This window comes from Diorhabda sublineata, chromosome X, assembly GCF_026230105.1.
Source record: "Diorhabda sublineata isolate icDioSubl1.1 chromosome X, icDioSubl1.1, whole genome shotgun sequence".
Lineage (NCBI taxonomy): Eukaryota > Metazoa > Arthropoda > Insecta > Coleoptera > Chrysomelidae > Diorhabda > Diorhabda sublineata.
This window is the reverse complement of record NC_079485.1, coordinates 20,268,990-20,288,793: the sequence shown is the minus strand read 5'-3', so window position 1 is coordinate 20,288,793 and position 19,804 is coordinate 20,268,990. Positions and strand designations below refer to the sequence as shown.

General features: G+C 30.9%; 1 protein-coding gene across 5 annotated transcripts in view; it reads right to left on the bottom strand.

Moving 5' to 3' along the window:
- The window catches only part of LOC130450599 (myocyte-specific enhancer factor 2), a 226,818-nt gene that overhangs the window by 131,751 nt on the left and 75,263 nt on the right, over positions 1 to 19,804 (bottom strand). For 3 of the 5 annotated variants that reach the window (XM_056789073.1, XM_056789068.1, XM_056789070.1), the window contains exon 3: positions 8,992 to 9,026. The gene's annotated coding sequence lies outside the window, so the exon portion shown is untranslated. Of the gene's footprint in view, positions 1 to 8,991; positions 9,027 to 17,481; positions 17,772 to 19,804 lie in introns of those variants that run through there. The other 2 variants (XM_056789074.1, XM_056789072.1) reach the window with 2 other exon arrangements.

Sequence of the window (19,804 nt, the reverse complement as noted above, 5' to 3'; positions counted from 1 at the left end):
ATCAAAATATTTGCTTCATATATTAACTCAGAGAGCAATGTTTTGGCAGATAAAGCTTCGAGATCCAAAGAAATAGATACAGAATACTCATTGAATGTCGAAGCCTACAAACAAATTGTTGAAAAATTGGGTTGCCCAGAAATAGACTTATTTGCTAGCTATCTTAATAAAAAGTGCAAAAAATTTGTTTTTTGGCACCCTGACCCCGAAAGCCAAAATGTTGATGCATTTACACTCTCTTGGGAGAATATTAAAGGATATATTTTTCCCCCGTTCGCCTTATTACCGAAAGTTCTAAGTAAAATAGAGGCCGATAGAGCAGAATGCATAGTAGTTTTCCCTATATGGAAATCCCAACCATGGTTTCCAAAACTAGAAAGTCTCATGAGTTCCACACTAATTAGATTACACCCAAGTCCTAATTTGCTTTTATCCCCTTTCAGAAAGCCTCACCCACTGTGGCCCCGACTTACCCTGGGAGCCGCGATTTTATCAGGGAAGCCTTCAAAATGAAAAATATATCAGGAAACGCCGCAGACCTGATGCTTAAATCTCTTAATGAGAATACAATCAAGCAGTATAATACAACATATTCAAAATGATGGGAATTTTTCGAAGGGAATAAGCAAAAAATTTTTCAACCTACTGTTCACAATATTCTTGAGTTTTTAAGTCAACAATTTCAAAATGTCTCAAGCTATTCGAGCATCAACACTCACAAGTCTGCACTAAATCTTATCTCAGAAGCAGGGAAATCAGACACTGTGGAACGGTTTATGAAAGGGGTTTTTAAAACTCGCCCAAGCTTTCCAAGATACGACGAGACTTGGGACCCATCTCCGGTACTAATTATGTTAGAAAAACTTTACCCATTGCATACTCTTGATATGAGCCAACTTTCAGTAAAGCTAGTTGTACTGTTAGCCTTGACCACAGCCCAAAGGGTGCAGACCTTCTCTAAAATAAAAATAAGTAATATTGTGAGCTCGGATACAGGAATACAAATAAAAATAACAGATATTGTGAAAACCTCGGGGCCGAAAAAACCTCAACCACTCTTAAAGTTTTCCTTCTTCAGGGATAATCCAGCGCTTTGCGTTTGCTCTACCATTCTACACTATATCGAACGAACAAAAAGTATCAGGGGTAGCGAAGACTACCTTATTTTAACTGCCAAACGACCATATCATTGTGCTACGACTCAAACCCTCAGTCGCTGGATCAAAAATGGATTAAAAATGGGGGGAGTTGACACTAAAAAATTTAAAGGGCACAGTACCAGACACGCTGCTTCTTCGGCTGCCCTTAGATCTGGGGTAAATATCGAGAGCATAAGAAGTGCAGCTGGGTGGTCTGAAAAGTCAGATACTTTTTGTAAATTCTATAACAGGCCTTTGGTAGGCACAGAAACGTTTTCTAATTATATTGAAAACTTAATAAAAAACAAATGAAAAAGTTTTTGTTCGGTTTTGCATTCTATGAAAAAAATATATAATGTTTTGTTCATTCATGCAAGTATGTTATGTTAGTTCATAGTATTAATAATACTAAAAACGAAAAGGGTTTATAATTAATTTTAGATTTAAAATTTTTGGGATGTACTTTTTTGTTACACAAATGTTACTTTTCTGGGAAATAAAAATGAATAGAACTGTAATAAGACTATTTTTATTCTGGTCAAGATCGCCTCTACAATCTTCTCTAAACATCTACAGGGTGTTCTAGGGACGTGTACAATAGAAGTATAATTAAGGATTAAACGACTTACCTTAAGGTGTTCAATCCTAATTATACGATATTGGACACGTCCTCCTAGAACAAACCCACCCAGGAAGCAAGTGACTTGGGTTGTCAATACGAAAGGTAATAGTACACCCGCCCCAGAGGCGATCTTAGTACAGAGGCGAAGTATAATGACACACGAACGAAACGAGCCAGGCAGGATCGACGAGAGGGTGAATCATTTTCTTTAAACTTGCGCGTGATAAGTGATTAGGAGTATTACTACAGGGTGTTCTAGGAGGACGTGTCCAATATCGTATAATTAGGATTGAACATCCTTAAGGTAAGTCGTTTAATCCTTAAATATATATATATATATATATATATATATATATATATATATATATATTATTTATAATACAACTTTGAACATCCTTAAGGTAAGTCGTTTAATCCTTAAATATATATATATATATATATATATATATATATATATATATATATATATATATATATTATTTATAATACAACTTTAACATTAGTGCCATAATTATTACGTAAATATCTAATATACTGTTGACAAAATAACAAAAACTTGTTTGTAACAACTATTTGTTAGAATAAGATTAATATATGGAGATTTTTTCACAAAAAAATAGAGACCAAACTGAATTTTTTATATAAACGTCGTTGATATTGTTTAAACAATATAAATAGTTCCGTCCCCGCTCTAAGAGGTTTCTGATTTTAAATAATATAAAAAAACAAAGTTTAAAAAAAAACTCATCAAAATCGGAGCTGTTCTTGAAGACTTCCGAAGCAAAGGCTTCATTGACGCGACTAATAATACCTAAATGATAAGACGTTCGCAGCCAAAATACATGAACGACGACATCATCGATTGTCGAACGTATTAAAATATATTTGAGGTACTTTTTATACTATTTTTCGTGTTTTAAACTACTGATTTAATGGGGGCCCAGAACTAAACAATCAGTGGATTTATTTCTGGACATCAAAGAGGCAAGTGCTAAATATAAATATAGATATTTTCTTCATAGATATACTTGAACACCCTTTAAGTGGATATATTGGCGGTTAAACAATACGGCGGGTGGAAATCTTCTACCGTCGCAGAAGGCTACACCGAAAATTTTCTCAACAATAAAAAAGAGATGGCCCTAAAAATTGTTAATGTCGAAAGTCAAGAATTTGAAGATATAAATAAAATCAGTTTTTATGGTAGATTGTTAGATTATGTAACTTAAGTCGTAAAATTTTGTCACAAATATATAATATTTATAATTCTGTTTTCAACACAAGTATTTTTTGATCTAGTCGTAGATAAAATATTGTATGATACGAGTGCGCAAAAGTATCATTTCACTTAGTTGTATCATAAATAACTATTAGTTAAGTAAAATCAATTACTTAATCAAATTGTATAGCACTTGGGCGTTTTTTTCAACTCCATTTTTGTATTCGTCACGGCTTTGGTTCCTTGACTAATGCTTTACAGAATTTGGATATGAAAAATGATAATAATTTTACGTCCCTGTGTATCTCAGAATATACACCTGTCAGAAATAGATTCTAACATTTTTTGAATGCGGTTTCGACTCCAATAGAAAACGTAATAGAATATTCAGTTAATTAAGAAAATTTTCAGTGAATATCGAAGCACTTATTTTAACATTCTAACCATAAAATACTGTTAACTGTCGTTATAATTTAGGTAAAAACACTGACTAAAAATATATTCGGCTTATTAATTGCTTCTTTTGGAACATGGCTACCAAAAATAAACAGGACTTTATAGTATACAATGTTTCTTCGAATTGGTAAAACGACACTTGTAAGAGATAAAAAATTCTCGATTTCAATTTTTATTTTTTCAGGTTTAGCCCTTGACAAAATGTCTATATAATTTCAGTTTCGAAAAATCAAGTATACCTCGGAAATTTCACATGTGTAGTGTGTTTTTCATGTGGCAAATATGAAAAAAAATTTATAATCAACCTCTAAGGCCATACTCTAAATTTCGAAATCAGTTGTCAAAATTTTCAATTTGTATTATAATAAAAACTTCACACTAACTTTACTCATAAGTTAAAAACCTCAGATCAGACTATATCATTTTTCAATGCGTTTTCAAAATTGTCCAAAACTTGTCTCTAATTTTTCTTTAGTCATTGAACGAATTATTCAAGATTTTCTGTTTTTTTCAAATATATTTCGTTGGGAATATGTTCCATACACAAAAATTCATCACTAAAACAACTTTCACCAAACTGAATATTTTGCCATTTAATAATTCTTTGTGTTCAATAAGTACGGCAGCCGTCATATTGAAAGATATGACCCCGTCGAATATTCAAAGGAATTTTGTTTATTACTTTGAGGTAAAAGTACTTTCGTCTGAAAAATTATTCATTTTTGAAAATTTATGTTTTCTAAAATTAGCTTCCACAAAACACCTTCTTCTAAAATGTAACAAATTCTGACTTTAGACGAAAAAATTCTGTTCTGTCTTCCAATTGGTAGATCTGCAATCTGAAAATATTGGTCGTCTTTATAAGTTAATGGTTTACTTATTGAAATTCTCAATAGATTTTTAGTCGTATTTTCTTGGGAGTAAAGGTAAATTTAGATTGGATTTAACAAATTTTACAAAACTAAGCTAAATTTTAACTGAATACTATAATCTATAAATTAAGAACAAGTCTATTCTTATTCTTCTAGCAAAAGTTTTGTTTATCGACTGTATATGGCATATTTTGCATATAAAAGCAATTGACAATTGCTTTTCTCACAAGTATATTTATAGGAAAATTATATCTTACAGTTTATTTTCATTATTTTAGTTAAGTAAAATTCTTATCTCGAAGTATTTTTTCCCTTATATTATGTCTTGCCCGAAAATTGCCCCTACTTCTTTCGATTTACGATACCCGCACAGAAAAAATCCTTGTCGAATCCACTGAACCTTGTCGTTCAATCTATCTAGCACGATACAACCTGTGAATGTTAGTTCCAAATTATCGAATCCATATAAATTATCTTCTGAAATTTCAAGGATTAATGGCTTTATTGCATATTCCAACATCTCAAGATAAACCTCAGCAGTCAATAAATTCCCGCCCAAACGTTCACTTCCTCGGGAATGTATTCCACCAAACATGATATTCGAATAAAAACTACAAAAAACTAAAACAGATTGTTTTGACACAGTGTGGGGTGGCTGTTGGTTAATTTTCGTGTCCATATTTTAAAAAAATTTATACATTATTTATACTGTAATTGGACGGACTTCAAGTTTTATATTCCAAGAAAAGATTTTACTGCTACATAAAAGGTTATGAAAAATATAGATACAGGGTTTCTCAAATAAATAATGTCGGTTTCCAAAGTTACAAAAAGAAAGCCTCAATATTCGAAGTAAAGCCCATCCTATTCTATGGTTTTAGCCCAACGTCCAGCAAGCTCTTTGAGACCTTGGTAAAACCAGTCTTTGGGCTTAAACAAAAAAAATTGTCACCCTGCATTTTCAACATCTCCTTTGGATACAATTTTTTCCACACAATAATAATAACAATAATAATATGAAGGTATAAAGCCGAGACTAATGCTGGATGTGGTAGGAGTTATATACCACCAAGTTCTTCGATCTTATTGGGCATAACTTTCGCGATGTGGGGTTTAGTATTGTCTTGTTGTAAGAGAACCGGCTTTCGGTAATCTGAACCCGGATTGTTCTCCGATAAAACCTCATACAATCGCTTCAGCTGTTGACTATATACCTCGGCATTGATACCTCGACCATCTGGAAGGATTTCGAAGTACACTTATTATCTTTCATAATTCCACCAGACATACGACAAGAATTCTGACTCTAATAAAACAATCATCTTTTGGCAGGGCCAGGAGCTGGTAACACACCTCTTCTCGACGTGAAAAAGAGGTCTGACTTGTTTTGATTAGCTGCAATACAAAAAGTGGTTCTAGATGTTATACTGATTAAATTTATGGATATATTTATTTTCTCATTTTATTTTTGTTATTGTTTTCATTTTAGAAATCGGCTACGTATATGTGTAAAAGGTATAGAATTGTTTCAATGATTGCTAGTTAACTGTGAATACTTTTTGTAATTGTTTCCATTTTTCCTCTCAATCAAGTGAATTATGAATTCATTAATCACCTAATAAATCTATTTTCATACTTTACCATCGGTTTAATTGTACTTTAAAAGATTGTTTATCATTTACTCGTTTTAGTAATTTTAACAGAATGATGTATAGAATGAAAATCACTCGAGTAATGTAAGTCCCGTGAATGATTATTTTTACATTTATAATGATAATTTCAATGTAATGATAACAATAAAATAATAGGAGAAGCTTATTTGAACGTGAGGCTTCGAGTTTAAAAAATACGTTCTGAAAAGATTGGTTGAACATTCGAAGTTAGAAAAATAGTTGAAATGTCTGACTTGGGCTGGAACAATCAACACATTACGAGCCTCATAAAAACCCCAACACGTCATTAAAGATAAAAAATAAAAAGAGTGAAACAAGAGTAATCATTAACCAAAAATGCACTCAAAGGATCGGTGCATTCCTTCCACCTATGAGAATAAAATATAGAAAACATCGAAGGGCCACAGTACATGAGATGTAATATTACGTAGTGCGTTTTAAGAGTTCTTGGCTTCACATAGTAAATAGAATGGGTTCGAAAAAATACTAATGCTCGCGTCAGTGACAAGTCTAAACATGCTTGACACAAAGTTCCAACCTGCTACCTCGATCCATTTTGTTATAGAAGATCTCGGACGACCACTTAGTAAATCTGTTATGAAAAATGTTTCAAATTGAGTTTCGCGTTGTTATAAAATTTTTTACTGAATATTGATTAACAGCAACACAAATCAAAAACAGACTGGAGACTTTTTGTATGCATAAGTGACCGGCGCCTATAAACAAAAGAAATTGCAGCTCAGACCAGCATTTCCAAAATTATCGTTCTAAGGATCCTACATGAGCATTTAAATATGACAAAAATTAGTACAAGGTGGATGCCTCGAATTCTCAGTACACTATGAAAGCAGTGTCGAGTAGAATATTATAGGTGATTTTAGAGCTTAGCCCCGAAGAGTAATATATGATCAATTGTAACAGGTGAGGAAACTGTAGTCTTCTACTATGACCCAACATCCAAATAGAGATTCCATGGAGTGGCATCAGAAAAAAGAGCCCGTGCCAAAATAAGCAAAGCACCAAAGCGGTGGCTACAATATTTTGGGACTGCGAGAGCATCCTTTTGATTGATTCCAAATGATCAAATACAACCGTGAACACGGCATATTTACTTTGATTTAATAAGGCATGGCAAAAGCGGCCGAGGTGTGCTCCAGTACTGCTTCGCTTTCCAACTGGGCTACTGGCTACTGTACACGAATTTGGCTTCACATACATTGGACACTCATATTCATTATTCTTGCAATTTCTTGTGAATTAAATAAAATAAATAAATAAAAAAAAATAAATAAATAAAATTTTTTTCAATATTTTAAATTTAATTGACCAAGGCCGATAATTGAACAAAATAGAATAATTTCATTTGATTTCCTTATTTTGAATTTTAATTGTTTGATAACACACTTCATGGACACACTTAAAAATTTCTACATTCTTGTTAAAAAATGAATTTTGATGATCGTGGTTAGTAAAATATCGTGTACTAGTAAGAACAGTTTAAGCAACATTTACAAACGATTATGAAATATTGTTACATTTAACTTATCGACTATACAATGGCAGAAAAAAAGTTTTTAATAACATCAAGAACATGTTTAATAACGAGTGTTCCTCCTCGAGTTTCAATTACTGCATTCATTTGTGGAGACCCCTGACTGATCGATACCCATCACAGGAAATTATGAACTTTCTGATGTTCTAATATCATGCAATTAACTTAATAGCTGGCAGCATGTTTTAGGGAAACCAACATAGCATAATACTTCTACTTTCACATTATTTCTTGACACACCTTTCTAGTACACGAAGCTAGAGAAGACGTTAGATCGAGCTGTGAGCTTACTCTTGGGACAGTGAGCAGATCTCAAACGCCTAGGTTTCTTTAATTTCTTATTTCTTGGACCTTTTGATATATTAATGCATCTAAATGTTCTAATTTTGAAACAGAAAAGACCTAAAACTAAGAACATTTAGATGCATTAATTTATATATATATATATATATATATATATATATATATATATATATATATATATATACATATATATATGATATTGACACTGACAATTTGCGTAACATCAAAATAAGAATAAAATAAAAATAGAAATTTGGTCTAATAAGAAAAAATAATTCTTCAGTTTTTACATCTCAAATATGTAGCAGTATTTAATCAATTATTTTCTGTTGTTATTATATATTTTTATTTATTATACTATATATATATATATATATATATATAATAATAAATAAATAAATAAATAATAATAAAATAATATATATTATATATAATATATATATATATATATATATATATATATATATATATATTATATATTATTTGTAGTTTTATTAGAATTTAGAATAGAACTATAAATTTTACTTAAATTATTTAAATCTTATTTATCATTTATAGCTTTTTCGTTCTTATGAATGTGAACTATTTCTGAAAATTCTCTTTTTCGTGTATTAGATTCCGTTCTAAGAATTTTGGAATCTTTATAATTGAATTTATGTTTTTAATGCAGTTAATGCAGTGTGGTGTGGTGTGTATAATTTTACCATAATACGAGATACGCTATTATGAGATAACTATCAAAACATTTTAAAACAATGAATACATTCTCCTACCTAAGTTATGAGGGCGAATGTAGTTGAATCATCATCTTCAAATGCAGATGATAATTGGATGGACGATGTATTGTGATATAATATATCTTCATTAAATACTGATATTGCCTAAATTCAGAATCAAGATTTGGATAAATAGTGAGCCAATATTTTCATGCCTCTATTAATTAACGTGTGGGAATACAAAATAGTTCGCCACCTTCGCATTTGACGCCTACTAGGTGAAGGTGAAATATTATAATTTCTGAAATTAGAAAAAAAAGCGCTTTGATACATTTCTAAATATACAGGCACACCACACAAAATTATCAGGTTAGAATCTTTGCATTTAGTTTACTGTATCTCAGATTCAACTAAAAATAATTCAAACAAAATGACTTACCCCTGTTCCTATTTCTTTTCAAAAGTTCTAACCATCTGAAAAACAGAAAAAAGCACATGAAAAACAAAAAAAATACATGTTTTATTTGTTTCTTGATATAGTGGTGAAACTTGAATATATAAATGTCTGATGAAATTAGAATTAATATATATTTGCACAGTTATCTTGTACATCATAGCATTTGTCTTCCATTTTTTATATTCAAAACATATACAGCTGATCCCCATGCTTCGCTCCAGACCCACTTATAATTAAAATATTGGAAAAAGATATGATTCAATTTATAGAGGTTTCTTTGAATGAGGGATGTCACTCACCAGACGAGAGAAAATAACACTAACGCCAAGATATGAAGATAGTTTTTAGATAAACCTTTTATCTTGTGACATGAAACAGAAAAATCATGAATGAATCTTTCGCTTCTTAAATTAGAAGTTTATATTAGTGCTACATGATGTATCTGAAAAAAATATTTATAAGCTATTATAAGCGGATTCGGATTGTATGCAAAAAATTCATTTTCCTTTCCAAAAATGGGAACATATTATTTTAATTGTGTTTAAAGCTTTAACGCCATGACGATTAATCAAGTTTTTACTAATTATAGACGATGAAGAACAGCATTCGAAAAAATCCCATGCACACGGTCTTGAGAACAGGAAATTAGGAATAAATATTTGCCAGTGATTAAATATTTCCCTGCTCGTGGCACGCGTCTCTCATAACCTAGGAAAGGAAAAATGTCGAATGTGACCTCATTTTGTAGAAAGATATTGAAAAAGTAAATAATTCAGAAAATAGGTCATGTTTTTCTGTTATTATTAAAAGTGTGCAATCAAAAATTAGTCAGTAAATTGGAAACGCCAACTATAATTATAATTTATTTTGTAAAGGATGAGTCGAATAAAAGGGTATAATTAATTTTTAGTGTTTATAAGAAAGTTAAGTAGGAAAATTTATATACCAATACATGTTACACCACCGCGCCGTTCTATAATTCACTTTTTGGCCGCTAAAAGTCTATCTAAATCCACCATACTACCAGAAACAGCACAACGTAACTTCTACTTTTTCTCGAAAGATGTGCTAAGAAGGAAACGTTTCGACATTGAGAAGGCCACAACTGAGTAAATGAAAGCCATTTCGATTGAAAAAAAGGTTTTAAATCATGAAATCGATATTTGGATAGGTATATTGCCAGTTGATCGCCGAAATTTCCGATCACACCTTGTACAAATTTGAAGAGTAATGAAATTACAACACTAAAACCATTTCCATAAATATTCATAGAGTTCTGTCAACAAATAAGAGATAAGAAAATTTTCTGAGAAATTCTTTACGTATTTGGTTTACTATTTAGAATAATATTTTTATGGCTGATACTGTGATCAATTTTAATTTTTTTTGCGTGCTATTTAAAATTTTCAGGTAGCTTAATGGAGGTTGTCAGGATTGAATTATATTGTTCAGCAGGTGCTAGAAATTGAACTTCATACAACTTTTAAAACACTAAAAATCCGTACTGCTTCTTAGTCAATTTAAGGATAATAGTCTGTTTCATTTAATCTTCAAAATGTCGCCGAAACCTTCAAAAACGTGAATCCGCAACTATGCTAATAATCTAGTTTCGATAACTGAAATTAGACTATCGAATTGTTTAAATAACTACCTTCACGAACCTCTAAGTACGTGGTAGTTCTCACAAACCAAAATTGAATTTTTAATAAAATTACGTATTTCTCAAATCAAAAAAAGAATTAGAGCTTACGATGATCGTCACTTTTTGTAAATGCCTGATTCTAATAGAATAATAAAATAAGTGAGACGTTCACAATCAAGTTGTCTGTAAAACAAAAAGAATACTGTGATTTGCTTCATAACAAAATGTCATATCTATATATGCTGCTTTATAATTTATTCAGTGTTAATTTTTAGGTTACAATTGAATGGAAAAGACACAGAACCAATGATACAGCCGAAAGAAATTATTTTTTTTTATAATTTGCAGTTATAGTTAGTAATGTACGTTTAGTTATATTGTTGTTGGAACTAAAAATATCCCTTCAAGTGAGTGATACTTCCTATACTGGACAATTTATTTTCGGATATTTTTAAATTTATTTGATAGTCGCGTCAATAAATACATAAAACAGACAATCTTCGTCTCAGAACAGCTCCGATTTTGATGTTTTTTTTTTAAATTTTGTTTTTATTTATTCTTTAAAATCAGAAATCTCTTGGAGTGGGGACGGAACTATTTATCTTGTTTAAACAATATCTGTGATATTTAGGCACAAAAAAAATTTCTACTATACAATATCCATTAAAAACTTGTAAATATATTAATGAATGTATCAATATCTTCAGCTACAACAACTACTAGAAGAGAGGAACAATCTATAGCAGATTGCACAATTAATCGATCAGCATCACTTTCGGCTTGACTCCACTCAATATTATTTTCGCCTAGTTTTTTGCAGAGAAGATTAATAAACCTATTTTTATTTTTGCTATTACCTAAAAGTTTCTCTTTCGTTGGGTTTTCTTCAACTAAATGATCAATGGAAGTATTGCCGATATATCTACGATTTCTATCAGACACTTTAGTTCCATCATTACTATATCCATCAAATACAACTTTAACATTAGTGTCATAATTATTACGTAAATATCTAATATACTGCTGACAAATATCTGCAAATTTTTTATTTTTTTCCCATTTTAATCTATGAAGTAGCATACCACCATTAACAATATAGAAAAATTTAGTAACATCCGTTTGGCATTGTACAAAGGCATCATATAATGTTGATTTGGTCGTTTTCCTCACTCCAGCGTTATCAAACAGTGAAAGAGGATAGGGAGTCAGCTCGTAGTCAAAATATTGGAGAAGTTCATCATTACTTTTTCTTAAAAAGCATAAACGTTGGAAAATTAAATTTGGATCTATAGCGACTGCAATATTATTCACTTTGATTTCACTGCTCATGATCAATAAAGATTTAACAGTATCTTTGTGGTCATTTTCATATCTTTGAAGTTAAAACCTCTGATTTTATTTCTTGATTTAATTCCAACATCAAATGAAGAAATCCTCGTCCACATATGTGTAAGCAAAAAGAAGTATTTGTAGCGTATGCAGGTAACACATAAATGTTTTTTTTTTTTATTTTAATATTAAATTATTGTTAAAAACTTGTTTGTTACAACTATTTGTTACAATAAGATTAATATATGGAGATTTTTTTACAAAAAAATTGAGTCCAAACTGAATTTTTTATATAAATGTCGTTGATATTGTTTAAACAATATAAATAGTTCCGACCCCACTCTAAGAGGTTTCTGATTTTAAATAATATAATTTTATGAAATGTTGGACTTTATGTTGATTTTATTAGATTATTATTTAATAAAAATAAGTAAAAAATGAAAATAGCTGTTTTCTCTCGATTATTTTCAAATACATACATAAATTTAAAAAATGTGTGATGTCACATCAGGAGGGGGGTTATAAAAATGTGACAACCTGTGACAAGGACGGGGGGAGGGGTTCAAAAGTCCTAAAATTCGTGTGACGTACTTTATGGATGGCCCCATAGTTTTAAATATGTATATTCAAACCATACCAATGTACGCGCAGTAATAATGTACCACTTAGCAATTCGAAATTTTACAAAATTATTATTTCGATATAAAATATCATGTGATTTTTTTATACCTTTTTACTTTTGTCGACACTAATGCTTCGAAGAAACACCACTGTTTTTGTTCATTAAAAGTTGAAGCCCTATAGATACCTACATAACTTAAACTAATGAATGTCGCAGTCGACAATTAAGTTTTCATATCCCCCAGAAGTTTTATCTTATTTCCGATTCGTATGTAACCAGGAACAGGATGATCCCACATGAAAATGTACTATTCCAACTAATAAACACAAACATCTGATACATGACACATGTGTGTTATGTGTTCCTGCAGTTTTGTCTACTATAGATAAAGGAGGCTGCCACTGGCGTACTTGAAATATTAAATTGAGAAACAAGTCTATTAATTAATTTTTTGAAGGAGACAAGTCGAGTTGATGTCATTTTCGTTAAGTCAATAAATTCAAACAAATGAAATTTTATCATGTGTTCATTTTCTAATAAATAATCTCGTTATGAACAACATACACTAAACTCAATGACATTAGAATTGTTACAACCATAAGGAATAATTATAATAATGTCAACATTGATTTCTTGGAAATAGTAATACAAAAAATTAATTATGTAATTGGTTACACGCAGTGCCAGATTCACCGCTAAACCTACTAGTAAAGTAAAATTAAAATATTATGTATTAATATAGAATGTGCTTCATACTTCAATTCCACAATCGTGAAGTCAAAGGACATAATATAATTGCTAGCATCCATCAAGGTTTTTCAATTGGTGTTATTGTGTTCATCTTTAATATATCCCAACTACTTCACTACTTGCTTTAATGTGACATTGAAATAGGTACTCCTCAATCTTCCACTAAGGGGTGGAAAAGGCGGAATTGCTCGTGTTAATTTGGCCTAAAGCCGAAGTACCCTAAATTCCGCACTGTTGACACCGTAACTGAATACATTTCTGAAGTTCTAATGTGCTTCATCCTTAAAAAGTTTACAAATTACTCTGCGATAATTATGAAGGAATTGCATTATTAGATGAAAGAAAATAGATACGTATACCGAAAAAGAAAACATGAAGCAAGACCTAATAGATCGGTGATAAACCTCAAAGAATTATAAACCACTTTCTATGAATTCGTTCATGGTTCGTAGTACAAGGGTTGCTAATTAGATTTTGAGATATGTCAACAATGATATGAATATATCAAATCTGACATTGTCATCATAAAGTTACGATATTTTTCATGGTGAATATACTCGGAACGTGTTTTCATACGAGTGATATTTGAGTTGTTCACAGATACTTGAAATATACATCTTGGTCAAAAAATATATTGATCTTAATTGAGAATATTTTGAAAAGCCATAAAACCATATCTAATTATAAATATTTGTTTTTATTTGTCTATCTCAAAACTTGAATAGCACTACCGACAAAAGTAATAATACCAGTAATGATGACACTAAATGAAACAAAAAATAAGGTACTGTGAAGTATGAGTATTAGTCCGAAACATTATACATCAACAGAGTTCTAGGCAGATCTGGTCTTTAAGGTATTATTTAATATAGTCCTTGACGTGATCCGAAAATCCTGATTAAAAAAGATTCGGGACAATTCTGAACAACGACTGCCAAAACTCTGATAGGGATATTTGGAGGTAAATCAACATATGACTAAATATGTGGTAATCGCGAATACTCGGAAAGAAGGCTATGTCTATCCTTTATATCAACAAAAAACAAACAGTATGAGGATCTCCAATTTTATATACCTAGCGGTATGTATAAGAATGAAAGGAAAAAGAAAAATTAGATCTGCAAACCAGACTAGCAAAAGAACAGTAAAGTTGAAAGTGTAAGAGCACTGATGAAATCAAATTACGTGTCAAAAAAAAACTGAAATGATTGTATAGATCGATAATATGACCCACTGCTACATATGCGTACGATACAACGATATTAAATAAGATCGATGAAGATATGGGAAAGAGGAATATACGGCGAGAAAGTACTGAATCAAGCTTGAAAAGAAAAAGTGAAAAACAATTTTATAGAGATAGGTCTACAAAAACAAATTTTTTGTTTGGTGCCGCTAATTCTATGTTATAATTTGATTGATTAGTCCGCAAGACGCCGTGGTAAGCTGTCAAAATCGCGAAGCTACGTTAGGGTTGTATCGATGGATCATAACCAGTTTAAGTAATGAAAAACTAAAAGCTTGTATTTTTGATGGTCCACAGATTAGACTTTTAATGAAAGACAACGATTTCATTCATTCAATGAATGATTTAAAAGCAGAGGCTTGAAAATCTTTTGTTGCTGTTGTAAAAAATTTTCGAGGAAATCAGAAGGCCGAAAATTACAAAGAATTAGTTCATAAGCTCTTAATTAGTTTTAAAAATCTTGGATGGAATATGAGCATAAAAGTACACTATCTAGACAATCAATTAAACAAGTTTCCTGAAAATCTTGGAGCGTATAGCGAAGAACAAGGAGAACGTTTCCATCAAGATTTAAAGGTGATGGAAGATAGATAACAAGGTGCTTCTAACCTGTGAAATAATGTTCTCTTGTTTTTTTAATGAAGTTATTAAATGTTTTTTGATTTATTTACTCTTGCGAAATCTCGAAAACTACACGTAGCATTAAAAAAGTAAGTATCAATTTTTTATCAAGGTACCGAACGGACTTGAAATCTGTTTTACTTTTAGCGGCACCAAAATCATTGTAGGCCTGTGTAATAAGTATGGTAATTCGTGAACAAAGACGGCTGAGACGAAAAGAGGAAGGACAAAACAATGAAGCCATGGTATAACTGTATTATGAGAGACCTACGAAAAATCAGATCTTCAGAATTTTAAAAAAGCTGTGCACAGAAATAAATGGAGAAACATGGTGTGAACAATTATAAACGAAACGCCTACACGGCCTGTAGAGAATAGTAAAAAATAGTTCCACCATAAATTGCGAAATTTCACATTGATATACACTATAGTTAGATTATTAGTTCCTGATCCCTCTCAATATAAGTTTCATATAAACAGAATTTAGAAAAAAAAAGCGCCGAACTGAAGATTGATCATTATAAAAAATTATGAGAGAATGTTCTAGTTTTAAATAGGATGAGAATTACTTTGGCAAAGAGTATTATTGAAGAAAGGAGTAGATTTTCTACTTTTTTCAATAGTTTTAATTCATCTTTCGAAATGACTTTTACCTGTTGAGTCGTAGCTTTCTCAATGTCAAAAATGGTGTTACAACGTAAAACGTTTTCTTTCGGTATTTTCGGGAAAAATTGTAGTGATACGGTTCTAAATCGGGCGAGTAATGCAGATTTGGACAGATAGAAAGACTTTTAGTACCCAAAAACTCGGGAGTCAAAAACTAGCATACTCAGAAAAAACTATGACCGCTATGACATTGAGGGTTAACTTTGATTATTAGGCGGCTTAGGGTGAAATGAGTAACTGGTTTTCCACTCTGAATTTTCGTCTTACGGCTATAGCCACAAACCCAACTTCAATTACCTGTATGAATTTTGACAATGTGATCCAGATTTATTAAAAGAAGAATTTCAATTCCATTCAAATTTGAACATATCTTTTGTTCATCAGTCAACAGTCTCATAACAAATTTGACTTCACACAAAATACTTTGGATGAAAGATTTCAAGTAGTTCATTAAACTCTTGAATAGTCAAACCACTTGTAGCTAGTCTTAAAAGTTACTACATTGTTATTATACAGATTTTAATAGTTCCCATGGCACTTTCCAGCTTAAAGCAAAACTCCATACTTAAGCGTTGTTAAAGATACATATTTACGATAGACACTGACAACATGATCTCATTAACGCAGCTATAGTAGTAGATTGACATGCCTGAATAGGTAAAAACCTGTAACTACTCATCTCCACACATGAGGTTATAAGACATATTAGGATAAAGTAAGTAAATGCTGCTATAAGAATTCGTTCAAGGGATCTTTGGTATCTAATATCTCCTATTAATATCTACAGTTATGAATTGATTTCTATTCTATGATTCTATTAAGTTATTTCGTCTTGTTGTTAATTTGAAATTTTCCAAATTTATGTATTGTATGTTACAATTTTTCTCATCTAAAGAATAGAATATGGGTTATAAACGTATTGGAATGGAATCTTCAATAGTTCAAAAGGCCATAAAATTGATTGAATGAAATACTTCCAAGCTAGTATTAGCTAAAAAGCTGCTTTACCGATTAAATAGTAGTAGTATAAATTTACTATAACAGGTTAAATATAAATCAAAAACGAGAAAAAGCAACAAGATTTGAAAGAGCAGAATCACAGTTTACAAACTGAGAATGAATAATAAGACTAATTAAAAAAAAAATAAATTCAAAGCCTCGTAGTTGGTTTCAAGAATAAACTAAGAATAAATTATTCATTATTGTAATTACGTCGACAGGATATTATAGACAAAAGATAAAGGAATATTTTTTCACGTCGATAGTATTTAGTTTTATATTATATAATTCAATCTTTTCACAAAAAAAAAGTGAAATGTCTTCTTTACAGAAAATTTTAACCAGTTATCAAATATAAATTAGGTTATAACTTCACTCGTGATGTAATTATTGAGAACTTTAATAAGGTGAGCTTCATTTCATAAGATTTTGATTTCTTACAATCAACGTAACGTGGCGCCCTCTATTGAATACCCATTCGACATTATTCAGTCGAGACGTATCTGTCATATTGGTATAAATATAGGAAATTTTTTCAGTAATAATTCATATATATATATGGATTATTATAAGAAATTATTTCTGTCGATATGTTACCTTAAGAACTAGACAATATTATCATTCGTGTAATATTGAATTTTTATTGTTGTTTATCATTTTATTCCTCGTGTTACTACGAAGCTCTCTGACTATACGTGGGAGTGGCAGTAGTCTTTCTTACGCACTGCCTTCATATATCGTGAAAGCACTTGAAACGCGGTTGGAAAAGCACTCGCGTAGCTTTGTGGAATCAGCAGAATAATTTTTTTTACCATTTTTGGCACTGTTTATCGCGGCTTAAAATCAAAAAATTACCACCGATATTCAGCGACGGACCGAGTCCCACTAACCAAAGCAGATCTCCTCATCAACGCTCAAAATACAAGTTTTATTTCAGTACTCCCATAGCACAGCTTTTTGAGTATTTTTGACCTGACTAAGTTGCACACAGCAATGCCCGAACAATTTTTAATGTTAATTATAGACATAAACAAACAAAAATATCTATCTATACATAGATTCGCGGTAAACTTACTCAAACGGCTCCATCAACCTCGTATCCAACAGCTGATTGTGCCCACACGGCTTTTACTTAACAACACTTAATCAGAATCGGAGTAGCACAAATGCAAATATCTTCCTCGATAGTACTTGTGGAAAATGTTATATAAATTGCCATATACTGTGTGTTGGTTTTATTTAATATATTTTAATATTAAACTATAAATAATATTAATTGGCGGTTACCACTTTTTTTGGAATTAATAGTTTTTAGAATGAAAGAGAACATCTTACATGGTCTTGGTATCAACCAAAAAAGGGGTGATTCGTCGTTGCTTGGAGTAAGTAGATTGAGACCACCACCACAGAATTTTCAAAATTCCAACGGGGTTCAACCCGTGAACCTAGTTTTTTTGTGAATGTGAACCATTTCTAAGAATTCATAAGAACGAAAAAGCTATAAATGATAAAAAAGATCTAAATAATTTAAGTAAAATTTATAGCTCTATTTTGTCATTTTTAATAAATTTAATTAAAAATTAATTTTTCTTATTGGAACAAAGTTGATTTTATCCTTATTTTAATATTCATGATGAAGGTGATCTATAGATCTATATAAATAAGCAAAATGTCAGTGTCAATATCATATTTTGATAAAGACTTAAAGAAAAGTCGAAACGTCAAAATTTATCTTTCTTTTAAAAATATCAAAAAAACTAATTTTGAAACAGAAGAGACCTAAAATTAAATAAGGTCTCAGAATATATATATATATATATATATATATATATATATATATATATATATATATATATATATATATATATATATATATATATATATATGCGAGAAATAATATGGCGCTACTTAGTGTTTGCTGGTGGGAAATATTTAACTACATGTACCGAAATAACCCGAACGAGGATTGTTAAATGCTCTGATGAGACTTAATAACGTCGATACTATCCAGTAGTTACAACCTCTCCTTACAATTGCGACCAATTGGGGATGTTAATATCGACAAAAAGGTCGATTGACATCACGCTCTTCAGTGGAGTTTTAATTCTATATTCGTCGAGGCATTAGCCAGCAAAATAGTTGTTTTCTCCTTTGAAAAACGGTGGAAAACATTTTCGAAAAAATGAATGTCGTAATTATATCAGAGGTGAACAGTAGAAATCCTTTATTTTGATACATCTTACACACCCCATTTACCATCGGAATCTATATTATCGGTGACTACTTCTACTTGACGAGTAGTTCGCAGTTGGAAGTGAGGTTGGCCCACTTAGCGTTCGCTGTGGAATGTACCAAATAATGACACTCTTTGACGTTCGGGTCTCAAACCAATACAAGGGTTATTAAACAGTTCTGATGAGACGAAATGACGTCGAAACTAGTCAGTAGTTACAACCTCTCCTTATAATTGCGAGCCATTGGGAATGTTAATATCGTCTAAAAGGTCGATTGACATTGACGCTGTTCTGAGGAGGAGTTGTAAATGAATATTTGTTTCTAAATTCATGTGACAAAATGCAGGAGGCGATTACTCGTATAAAATTAAGATGAATCTTTTCTATAACAAAATTTCCTCAACCTATACCTTTTCGAGATATTACCCTTAAAAGGTGGTGTCTAAAATTGAGATTTTGTTACTACAATTTCAGTAAGGCTAGAAATTCTGTAATTTCTGTAAGGACTAAAAGTATTTTTCAATATTTCTGTTACATTATACGGGGGGTGAAATTAGCGATCCTTACTTTATTTCATATCAAAACCTTTTTTCAAGATGAAGTTTTATGAAATAAAATTACTCGTATATTGTAAAATCTTTGTTATATTTAAAACTTTTGATTTTTAATTAATTATAATTTTCTCA